This window comes from Poecilia reticulata, linkage group LG20, assembly GCF_000633615.1.
Source record: "Poecilia reticulata strain Guanapo linkage group LG20, Guppy_female_1.0+MT, whole genome shotgun sequence".
NCBI lineage: Eukaryota > Metazoa > Chordata > Actinopteri > Cyprinodontiformes > Poeciliidae > Poecilia > Poecilia reticulata.
The window spans coordinates 13,922,331-13,935,516 of NC_024350.1; positions in this window are offsets into that span (position 1 = coordinate 13,922,331).

Here is a 13,186-nt window from a genome sequence, read left to right on the forward strand (position 1 = left end):
AGATAGATAGATAGATAGATAGATAGATAGATAGATAGATAGATAGATAGATAGATAGATAGATAGATAGATAGATAGATAGATAGATAGATAGAAAGAATCCTTATCGCGATATTGGCTGCACCTTCTTCTGAAAAGAGCTCAGGGGTCAGCACCTCCCAGAGTGTTCGACTTACCCTCCTCTCCTTTCAAATAGCCAAAATATAGCTGCTTGAACAAGTGTGGATCAACCCTCACTGGACCTGCCCCTCCCATGAGTAGCTCTACAACCCCCACCGAAACCACCGTGATGGGGTATTCACTGTGTAAAAACAGGGTAGCCTCCCCTTTGTGGTTTCCCAGGATCAGAGGGGTGGAGGAGAAGGACGGAGAAGACAAAAAGAGAGACAGAAGGAGTAAGGGGAGAATGAGCTGCCACAGCTGAAATACTGAGATTGTTAGTGCTGTGTGCTAAAAGAGTGGTTTTACAGCACCTCCTGTGATTGGCTGATTTAGGACTACGGCATGGGAGAATTTTTATCTGGGTCGTTTATACGAATTGATTTCACATTTAACCGCACGGGCGAGCCAGCAGGGCCTCTCCGGGGCCATCTATCAGCTTCATCTCGGTATTAATGTAATATTAATAATAGCCGAGCTCCATGGTTAACGTGTTTGTAGAAGTTAATTCCCTCTGAGACCGGAGCAAACATAATAACTCTTTACCAAACAAGTGTAGCACTTTGATACTTTATACCACTCAAGCACGCCACACAAATGTGGTCACAACTAAATGCACCACTGTGATTAATTAATAATGTTCACTGATATAAAGAGGAGAGAGCTGCTGCTGAAACATTCTTACAGATGGAGTCACCTTGTACACTCAGATGTTGCTTATAGTCTGGGCTGAGTAGTCAACAGCTCAGATGTATTAGCGACTATTGATTGGCTAATAGCTGTCAGTGTGTGTGCGTGTGTGTGTGTGTTCTTTAAACAGCGATCAGACTTTCATCTGAGTGGACCTTTATAGTATGAATGCAACAGCTCTCTGTTAATATATATGCCTCAGTCTGACACCAAACAACAAACTTTCTGATGCTAAAGAAAAAGTAAAGCTTCCAGATATGTTTTACTTTTTAGATTCTTTGATTTATGGACATAGTTTTTAAGAAATTCCACCAGAGTAATTTTCTTATCCCACTTTGCACTGTACCTTGCAAAAGTATTCAGTCTCCGAACCTTTTCACACGTTGTCATATTACAACCAGCAATTGCCACAGCAATTTACAAATCTTTCCACACATTCTCAGCTGTATTAAGGTCTGTGGACTTAATTTTATCCAAACCATTGCAGCTCTTGCTTGAGGTTTAGTGTTGTCCTATTAGAAAATAAATCTTTGACCCAGCCAGAGTTTGAGTTCTGCGGGCAAACTCAAACTCTGACCGGCTTCTTCTGTCTCTGCCGACAAGAAGTATCCCCTCAACCTTATGCTGCCACCACCATGTTTCATTATGAAAACGTTTGGTCAAGGGAATGTGCCGTGTTAGTTTCCGCCACACATTGCGCTTTGCATCTTCACCAAAAATGTTAGGAGCACCTTATGATGTCTTTCGTCTTGCCAGTTTCCCATAAAACCCAGATTCTATGAGAACACGAAGGTCACCAGTTCTCTGACCTTCACTGAAGATTTCTGGGACTCTTGAATCTCTCCTAAACTCCTAAACTGGCCGTTAAGTTTAGATCTGGGTTCTACCACTCAGTCCTCAAGGGCCAGCATCTTGCAACTTTTACATGTGTCTCTGCTCCGACACACCTGTGTCAAATAATCAGGTCATTGTCAGGACTCTGGAGAATTTGACTACGTAGTAATGAGCTAATTCAGTCATGTGATTCAGGTGTGTTGAACCAGGGAAACATGAGTGGTGGCAGAAACGGAGTTGCCAATCACTGGTTTAGATGGGTGGAAATGTTTTGGTACGTGTGCCGCTTCATGCTGTTTTTGTTTGTGGATGAGAGGATAAACTGAACTCTCAGTCTGATCTGATAGTGGGTATAATATATTTGATGTTTTATCATCTATCTCAGCTTTAAACATCCACATCTTTCTCCCTGATCTGTTTGCTGGGTTCCTTCGTCACGATGTTTGTTCACTTGTGTTCTCCAATAAACTTTTTTGTCGTTGAACAGAACAAGTGGATTTATGCTGAGATTGATCAAAATTACGTAGAGGGGGACTATAATATTTATTGCTAAGGTGACTTCTCTAGGCAGCAGGGGAATCAGAGTAATATCGGGGATGATACGAATGCATGCAAAACTTTTCAGGTTTTAATTTGATGAAAAGAAAAGAGAAAACCCACGCATTACTTTCCTTTCTCATCTACATTCTCATAAAATACATGTCACAAGATAGTTCAAAGGGTATTAAAACTCTGTCAGCACCATGAAAACAGCTGTCATGGATTGAACATAACAGGCCAGTCGGGATGTTTGTGCTGTTTTTGCGTACTTATGTACATCAAGGAAGTGTAAATGTATTGTTTGCTGGCAGGAAAAACTACTCATGTTGACCTGTCAAGTCTGTCAGTGAAAGTGCTTCTCCAGCATCAAACCAGCTCTTTACGTCGCCATCAGTTGCTAAAGAAACACCCGGGATGGAGCACAGCTTCCCTGTCAAGTTATTTTAAGATTTTGTGCCAAATCCAGTATATCTGACACTGACAAGAACTAATCATTCATTTATCTGTATTAAATGAATTTTAGTTTTGAAAGCATTTCTAATCCAGAGTTCTGTAACTCTGTCAACTTTCACAAAGAAGACACTTCATCTGCGTGACTTTTATTTCTTAAAAGAAACATGAGTCGAGCCATTTGTGTTTGAATGGACCCAATGAAACCCCCTACGCCCCACGCTGTTTGAGTGAAGAAGTAAGGCTGATCGGCTTGTGTCCTACGTGAAGCATGCGTCGGGTCGGCCGGAGGTGATTTCAGTCGGGTGTTGAGGACAGTGCGGCAGAAGGCCTGCAGAGTGGCTCGGCGGCAGAATGAAAGGCAGATCAAACACTGTCTACAAAGCCCCTCCATATTGCTCTGGAGTGTGTGTGTATCTTCTAGGTGGGATTGATGGGAGAGGTGGGCAGATGGCCTTATCCTTCTCCGTGGGGGGTGGTGTGAGGTTGCTGGGTGCTCCCAAGGGGCAACATATTTGCAGACACACACGTGGCCACATAACCCCGCACCCTCCCCAAAAACAGACCCCCCCCACCCCCGACCCACCCCCATTCAGCAGCTCATTTTCAAATCTACAGTGTACCTGTATATTTCCATTTATCTCATGAGCTGTTTCACCTTTGATGGACTGCAGGGTTTCTCCTTTAGGCCGATTCATATGCAACGGCACTCAGAGGAATAATTCTGCTTGTAGGCTGACATCTGGCATTGTTATTCGAGGTGTTGGAAAGTGTTATAGGCTTCTGCTCCCCATGCGTTGCGCTTTACAATAGTTCTCTGTGTGTTGTTTGTGTCTTTATGCACAAGGCTTTTGTATGGACCCCACTGTTATTCCTGAGAGTGATGGAGCTGGCAGTAGGTTAGTGAGGAGAAGAGCTACTGCTACTGCTCTCTGCTCTCCTGTGAATTCTTGCCTCTGTAAAAATGGCATCTGGTGTTTCCAAATGATGCAACTTTTATGAATTTATTCTTTGTGTACCTTCAAAGAAGTATTCATAATTGTGTAGAAATGTTTTACGCCATCCCTAATAACCGCATGTGTTCCTTACAGTGAGAAAATTATTTGGCATTTACCACAGAGTTAGGCGCTTGAATCCATCCCCGCTTGCTGGGTTGGTGGTGTTGTCATTGGCCGAGAGGTTTTATTTTATTTACAAGGCAATAAATAACCACAAGCCAGAGTCAAAATCTGAGTCGCTAAATCCCTACAAATACTCCATCAAATTTTATGTTTACTGTTTGTTCCTCAAATCATGAAACAATGTAGTTCTGAAGTTAGTTTCTAATTTACATAGGGCACATTTTGAACAATTGGATTAATTTAAATAAGATTCATTTTAAAATCTTTTATATCTGAGGGTCGGTCTCAAATGAGTTCCACAAAGATGTAGATAGTCAAGAAATCGACAATAACGGCAGCTATTTTAAAATAAACTGAAGGTCTTTTATCTAGTTTTTAGGTTTTTCTCCCTTATCATACATTTATCCAGACCTGAAAAATAGCTAAAACAAATTCCACACTTTCCTAGAATTTGTAAGAGTAAAGTGTGTAAAGCTATAAAACAACATGAGCTGGCCCACTGTCTTGATGGAACAAAAAAAAATCATTTATTGCTCCTGAGGGAAGGATTTACAACATATGGACACTCGCTGTAGTCCAGCCACATGCACATCCATGCACACACAAGGTGACCTCCTTGCTTCTGAAGATGTTTGCTTGTTTGTCCACTTAATCCTAACTAAGCTGTCCATTTAGGCGAACACTCAGAGGGTTTCACTAATCCCGAGAATGCTCTTGAAATTAAAATACCTGTTTTTGCCTGGAAGAGAAAATTTCTACAATTTATTAAGAGTTTATTCTTGTGTTTAATGTAGTTTGATGATACTAAGCAGCTTGACGGGAATGAAATGCTGGAACTCATCCCTCTGGATGTGAATTATCTATCAGCACTCTTGTGTTTTCCCTCTTCTCCTTTCCTGTTTTTATTTCTTCCTGTTGAGTGTGGTCTTTTCTCAGGCAGGCTGTCACTGATTTCTTCATTAAAGCACATGTGGGAGCTGCATTGTTTAGTGTATAATTTCGTGAAATTCCAAATATTTATATCCTAAGGATGAGGCGTTAAGTCTGCAGTCTTTTTTTTTTTCTTATTAGTGAACACACCGTGCCTAAGTACCAGCAGGTCATACTAACAACAAGTCTCAGTGTGAGTGAGATGCTTAAAAATGAAGTCAGATGAAGCAAAAAAAAAAAAAAAAAATCTGTTTAAAAAGAAACTATATTTTCTATGGTGACATCTTGGCTGTATTTTCCTGCTGGATATATTGGGTTTTGAAATAGTGCCTCACAAAGTTGATGTGTACCTGCCTTGTAGATTTTTCATTTATTTTATTTATCTAGGTTAATGCATGGATTGAGTGGTTTTATTTTTTTTCCCCATGTTAATCTTGCAAACCACCGATAAAATGTGTAAACTCTGTATTTTAGTCTTTTTTGTTGTTGTTTTTTTGAGACTGCTCTCTCTCTCACACAGGCAGATAGTTTGTCACATATGGTCCTAAAATTAAAATTACTGAATGGTTACAACAGAAAGACTGGGATGAAAAATTTTGAAGGGTGTTACAGTTCTTTAATAAATGTGACCAAAATTGTTCTTGTATCAAAATATGTTACAAATCCTTAATTTCAGTCTGTGTGCACACAAGACAGGCTTTTATGACATTATCATATTCTGTAGCCTATTTAAAATTGTTACCAAAAATAAGAAATTGGTGCAAAGAATGAAAACATACTGGAATTTAAGATAAAATGTTGACCTTTTCAGTCATGGGTTTTATTGCCTGACCTCTTTAAAGAATGGTTACATAGTCAATGTTGCCATTCCACTCCACCTCTATTGTGTCTTGAACAACTGACCATGACCCCCAGCAGCCCCAAAAGGCTTGTGGGGTCAAAAGACCTCAGCCTGCAGATGTTTCTGCAGCGATACCTCAAGACCCAATGACTGTTTAAGCACTTGAAGCTCTGTGACTGCCTGAGACATCAGTGGAGCTAAAACGTCAGTCAGATGATCCGAACAGAACGACCAGGAAGAATTACGGAGACAAAAACTGAAGGAGGACTTGGGCACTGAATACTCAGCCACAGTTAAGAGTACTTCAGCTCATGTGAGGTGCTGCGTGTGCACTTTGCTTGCCCATGAGTGTGTCTCAGCAATTCAACCGCGGCTTTTCGCTCCTCCCCCAACACTGAGTCATGATGGCTTTTTGACGGCAGCGCAGGAAGACGAATGCCCCTGTCCTGTTGAAACATTCATGAACCCTTATGACCCTCTACTCCACCTAATGTACCCTAACAGGCCTTTATGGGCTTCTTTCTAGCCTAGCATCACCTTAGTGCTGCTTCCCGGCATCTAAGTTCTTAACACCCCGCCAGCACTACTCTTTTACGTCCTCGCATCCAGTAAGCTCTCCTGAGCTAACAAAGTACTGCCACAGAGAGATTTACCATCCACTAAATCAAGCGGCAATTATAGAGCCAAGCAAAAGTATTCACACACCTGCAAATCTTCAAACAAACGAATATCAGAAACAGTCCCATGGTCAGTGGCTGTTTCTGATATGGGCAACCACCCAGGGCAGCATCCTGTGGTCATAAACCCTCTTTGTAATCTGATTCCAGGGGGATTTATTGATCTGTTAATATTGTTTCTTTGTAGAAAAAAAAAAGCCCCATTAGGGTTAAAGGTTTGACAGCTGATGTCAACATCCCTCAGTGTCTTTTGCGGATTTTAATGCATCAGGTAAACCAGACAGTGAAGAGAAATCCTGGGTTTGGAGAAAGAAGAACGTGACCTTGAGTAGCTGCTGTTTTAACTACCAGAGACCAAGAAAAAGCTCATTTTAAGATACTGGTCGTAATTGAGCAAAATGTCATCTTCTTGTTGTTGTCCAATGTGCTCTGTGTGTGTCCACCCTGTGTGTGAGTCCACAGGAAATTTTGTCATGAACAGTGTGTTTTTACTACTCTCCTGGCCTCCCCACTGTGTTTACCTCGCTGTGGTTAAAAAAAATGCCATATGCTAAATGGGTTTGTGTTACAGCTCTGGTTTCAGGGCAGCCCATCGGCCCCACACAAACTGTGGCATCAGTCAGAACGGATATCCAAGCTATAGCTAAGCTATAAAGTGGAGCTCCATTGATCTGTTTATGCTTTTCTAACAATCTCCAACACATGAGATTCGTCTTGGCCACAGACAATCTCCTGATGGTCATTGATTCATCCGGTAACACCAGAACAATTAATTAGGGAGGCAGGGGGGCAAAAAGTCCTTATTGAGGCATCAGCCATTCCTTCATAGCAAGACATTTCCATAATTAATGTTTGGTAAAATAGATCAGATTTTTTTTACTTGGACAGAAACAAAACAGTGAGACATAAACAATACATCTCAGGCCATTATTGGCATGGGTAATAGAAGTCACAGAAAATGGCTCATATTACGATAAGAGTCGGTCTACGTCTTTGACAAAGTGCTTTTAATGAGTGGAAAACTGCAGAGGCAGCAGGAATTTAACTCCAGACTTTGTTTCTGATGGGATCATAGTGCCTGATGAGGTTAAGCATTGCATTGCAGCACGAACCTTTCTCACTAATCTTGCCTTAAGTGATTTGTGATGGACGCATTGAGTCAAACATGCATTATTCTAGAGATCCGGCTATGCTGTTACAACACAAAATAATTTCACATGTCTAATACTTTTCAAGACATCTACAACGGTGAGAAACTAATCTATCACCTAAGAACTGTTAAATATTTTCATATCAGCTTGAAATAAATCTCACTGTATTATTTGCATACTCTTCTTTTTGGTGGCATTCTAATGTGCCACCTCGATTCTTGAAATGAGCATGCCTCCTCGGTGCTGGTTGCTGTTTGGAGTGCAATGCTAAGGGAGGCTAAAATGGAGCATCTGACGTTCCAGCATGTCCGATGAGCCCATACAGATTTTAGGTTTGTATACAGCATAACTACTAATTTAATCAAGTAATGCAAATCAAGAAAATCAGTAATTGCATCCACAGGAGTTCACACAATGAAAACCAACCAGTCCCTAAACATTCACAGTAGCATGACATTAGTGCCCATCTCACCCTATTTTAGACTCGGGTCTCCTGCCTTTTCGACTTTGCTCTTCTGCCATATTTGCTGTGGAGGCTCCAGCAGCAGCAGATCAATGTTTCTGAAACAGAGCCAGTCGGCACACAGTCATGTTAATGGGACACACATCAACTTTGAGGGCTCTTCCCAGCAGACCAGCCCCCCACTGCACTCGCACATACTCCAAACAGTATCCAGCGCCGAGGAGGCAGAAGTCCTTACGCGCCATCCTACAGCCAGACCAGCTTTAGCAGTTCATAAAGGCTTGCATTATAAAACCAGGTTCATTAATGACGAACCCCCAATAAAAACATTGATGGTTCTTAGGCCTTACAGCAGCAAGAGGGGAGGGAACGTCATACGATCTGCAACATCTCTGTGACAGGAAGCTTTTCTTCGGTGGACAGGAAAAATGAATCAAATACCCATTTTCCTCTCAAGTCTGTTTGGAGATTTTTTCTATCCGTGTTTCTCACCAAAACAAATCAATACTGACACCTTTTACCATCATCATTTGGCATCAGAAATCATCTACGTGGAAATGTGATGAGGAAAACGTGTTTTCTTGTGGCTCCAGAATCCATTACAGAAATGACAAGTTTGGAATGCTGCCTTCAAATTCGTTTAGTGTTCACACATGCTGAGTGCTCTGTCAGATCTCAAATTAGCTCCTCATTAATAAAGGCTATGGTGGAGCTGAAGGACCTCCCGAGGGGGAAAGGTTTATATGCATAATGTGATAAGGCCTATAGATAGTGGTTAGTTGTGTAGGTTTGAACTTTACCGTTCAGTCTACTGAATGGTTTATCTGATGGTGGCCATTAAAAAAAAATACAATCCAGTGATTTTTATTTATTTATTTTTTTAAATAAAAAATTACACTAAAAGGCAATAGAGCTCTACAGTTCATTGCTTCTTGAGACCTGAACTACATAGTTCTTCTTCAAGGGAGCTTCTACTCTGGCCCTTATATTGGAAAGTTCCTCCAAGAAAAAAACTCAATTAGTTAGTATTCTGCTCTGGTCTGACAAATGTGGCTTGAGATGGAAACTGTACACATTTGGTCATATGATCAATTAAAATTTTATTTAAAAAGTGCAACAAGAAAAATGGTTCTTGATGGTGAAAGTTGTCGACCTGTGGTATGGACTGTACTATAGATGCATGCATAGGGAACCAAATTTCTCCTTAAGGTACTGGCTTAATGTTTATGTGAATTTCCTAATTCCTATTCAAGAAGATACATTTTTTTATACACATTCGGGTCTCGACTCTGGAAATAATGGTACCGGCATAGATGAGGGATTTTGCTCTTCTTTCTGTAGATTTATTTGGCAAATAAAAATTATTAGAGAAACTTGGGATCAAAAATGCTTGTGGAATCTTTATGAACTTAATCTGAGGTGGTTTTTAAGTAAACTTGGCTTGCACAGCTAAAACATACACTCTCTTGTCCCTGCAACTGGGGACTATTCAGCAAATCCCCATCTAGCATCAGTCACACACTCTAATCATCATCTGTGTTGATTTCCATCCAGCTGCCAGGATGGAGGCCGGCAGCACAGCAGTTTCCTCCTCTGTCCTTGCGGCGTTCGGGCCCGGCGCCTTATTGATCTCAACAAGTAAGTTAATAAGCTTTGGACTCATTCATCAGCAGGGTAGAGACTGGAACTGCACACGGCAGGCTTAATCAAGTCCTCGGTGCCCGCCAAGCATGAACACGGTAATTAAAGGAAGAGGGAACGTGAAGACGAGGGAGAGAAGAGAGGAGCCCGGGGTCTACACGGTTCACCTCAGTGTAAGATAGAGAACCCGAGGGCTCCATTTATAAAGTACAGATTTATGAAGACAGTGGCTGAGGGATGACATGGTTACACTCATCACTCTGTCTTTTTCTTTTTGCCTTGCATCGCTCCCGCATTAATCTGGCCTGAGTTAATCAGCTGCTGAAATACAGCCGGCCACTCGGTCCGAACGGCAGCCTGAAAACAGGCAATTCATCGCGCACTAAGAAGGCCACCACATAAACACATAAACAAGATAAAGAACCCGCCCAACACCGCCCTCGCTTGCAGTTAACGCAAACAGTCGAGGAAGGTCACCGAAACCATCATCTTCCTCAATGTTTTCCCTGTCAAAACAGAGGTACCTTGTCAAACAGAAATTACAAGCTTTTAGTTTTCTTGGATTTATTTCACTTCATTTATCTTAATGGGGGACTGCTGGCCACATTTATTTTCACCCCCTGGTAAAGATGTGCAAAATAAGTTCTTCATCAGCAGTTCGTCTTCTCACAAGGTTGGAGGAGGGATATTTTCACAGTTAAGGCTTGGATCATTATTGTTATCTTTCAGCAGAACGATAACAATCAGTCCTCAGACTTATTTTCCTTTTAGTGTTAAAATCCACCACATTTCTATTTTACTTTGTCCAGTGATTTAAAACGGTTCAGATGCCGTGAAGTCGATCAAAGTTCCCTTTGGGCCTTTGGAAGAGACAGATGCACGACAGGACCTGTACTCCACCACACCTCAAATTGGACAATTTTTCATCAGTTATTGGCCTCGTGACAACAGTTGAAGACTGATTGGAATAATTTGCTAAAGATTTTCAGTATTCACATCAATTCACCCAGCTTTGGTAGCTGAATTTAAAACACTGAGAAAATAGTTTATTTTAGAGTGAAGCTATAATATATATATTTTTTTTAACCCTTTCATGCATAGTGATTACTACAGTGGACAGCTGTCTAAAAGCCATTTTCTTGTGCTTCTTGTGGATTTTTATGTTATAAATGCACACAAACCTCTGAAGTGGACACTATGCATCATAAAATACACTATCAACTACTGGCCATCAGCTGCATATACAAGAAATTATTTTTCTTAAATCCAATATGGCCGACAGACAAAAAAAGCATTCCAACCGACCCGGTCCCTCCTTCTACTGTAGACGACTCTGGCAGGTAAAAAAATATATATTGTGACATCAGATAACCCCTAAAGAACAATATTACTGATTGTATTTTTCAAACAACAACTTTGTATTTGGAGAAAATTACAAATGATCATCTAAAAGAAAATAAAATAATAAAAAAGAAATTTTACAAAATTTTTTCCTACCTTTTTTTATGACTTAAGAAAATAAAATAAAAAATTGGAAAAAAAAATCCTGACACAAAGTATCATAATTCATGCATGAAAGGGTTAAAATGCTTTTATGGAATTGAACATTTAAATTATGTCGTTTTTACGTGCACATTTAGTAATAGTAAATACTTAATCTTTAACCAACCTTAAAATGATCTTTTACCAACAATCGTTCATCTCTAATGCATGCTTTCTATACCCACGAGTTTGCATAATGTACAAGCGGACCTCTTTTCTCAGGTGTCCTTTTCTCCCCTGTGGCCCATTAGCCTTGAACCTGACCATTAGACTGGCCCTTCAGCTCGTGCAGCACACATCTAATGAAGGCAGGTCCCAGATTGAGTGTCCATTAATTGTGACTATTATTGTCCTGTAACCCATCTTGGGCCCGAATGCAGAGCTTAGATCTGGAGAAGGTGTGTATGAGTGAGATCATCTGTATGACCTGGGTGGTTGCTGTGGTGAGGCAGCTGACAGGTACTGTTAGTATCACTCTGGGTCACAGTGGAAATGTCCTGATGGGTTTATCCACACGTATCCTCACTGACCAATGCAGTACATCAGTCTTGCTTGAATAACTAAGTTATAATCTTCCTTGAAGTTTAAACAGAGATATACGTAAAAGCTTTACAAATGTTTAACAATCAGTCAGAGGCTGATATTGTAATATGACACTGATAACAAAAGACATTGATAAAGGGGAAATACTTTTTATTTTCTTTCTTTAGTAACAAAAAAAAGCCACACCAAATGTTTGGACCAGCAACAAGTAAGTCAAAGTACTTTTTACTCTCAGTCCTGTTCTTGTTTGGAAGATGTTGGCTAATTCTTGAACTTTTTGATCATATGCTTGCATTCATTGAGCTCTCAGTGTCTCTTACTTGAAGTTAATTGGAGGTCATCTCCCACATTGTTAGTCCATCGAATGCACCCATCCAACAGCATGATTCCCCACCACCACCATTCAAAACGTTTCTTGTGACTAAATAGTTCAGTCCTCTCCAGAAGACATTCGACTTGCCCATGTGGGGATTTGGCGTTTCTTCTACTCTTCTTCTACTATTTCTGACAAACTTCCTTTCATCTGAGGGTGACAGCTGGGGTGAGATGGTTACAACTTCATCACAACTGGTGTCGGCATTGCTTCTTGTTGTCTGCTTACTCAGGTTAGTGATGCATCATTCATGGCAGGATTGACATCTTCTGCTTCAGACGGTTTTCTATGCATGTTCTTTATGCTCATGTTAAGGGTTTTACTTCCTGTTATCTTTGTGTTATCTGCGTCTGTGTCTCAGTTTAAGCTTCCCGTCCAATCTCTGCTCTCTCTAATCACACAGTGCAGTGGACACTCTGAATGCTGATCCCCCTGTGGGACGCCAACAGACAACCGCAATCACAACCTGCCTCACAGTTCCTAATTAGCACATGGAGGACATTTCCCAGGGTGAGAAACGCACACAAAAAAGCAACACTGAGATGCCAAGAGTCCTGCAGTGGAGCATGCTTTGGGTAGGTTTTAATATGCATGTGTGTGTGTGTGTGTGTGCGTGTGTGTGTGTGTGTGTGTGCGTGTGTGTGTGTGTGTGTGTGCGTGCGCGCGTGCGTGTGCGTGTGTGTGTGTGTGTTTTGGACTGGAGCACACTCCGACACTCACGGAGCAACTCAATTACTGCAGGACTCCTCCACAGATCTGTTGGCTTATCTGATGGCCAGATCGCCGGATCGATGCAGAGCAGCCACAGTGGGTGGATTTAAGCCTTGTCGATCATCGATGTGGGGATCTGCAGAAGAGACGCAGCAGAGGTGGGAAACCTGTCCGGGAGGCCGGCAGACCAAACGTCACCATGCGAGTGAGCGTCGTGAGCTTTTAGGAGAGATGCGAGTTTGCAAGGCCTGTTCTGTCAGAGCACTTTACAGTAAAAAAAATAAATCACTTTGTGCTCATTTTATCCCAGATCCTAATTGCCCAGTGTTCATTGATCTCTGTGTAATCATTGACAGAGCAATCTCTGAATGACTAGCAAGGGATTCAATTAAAGGCTCACGGTGCTGATGATGATTTCTTTTTTTTTTTTTTTCCATCCAGCTTGTGTAACACAATCTCCCCCGATGCCTCCACAGTAACTCGCCCCCAATTAATGCTTGGCTAATAGGTAAAACGAATC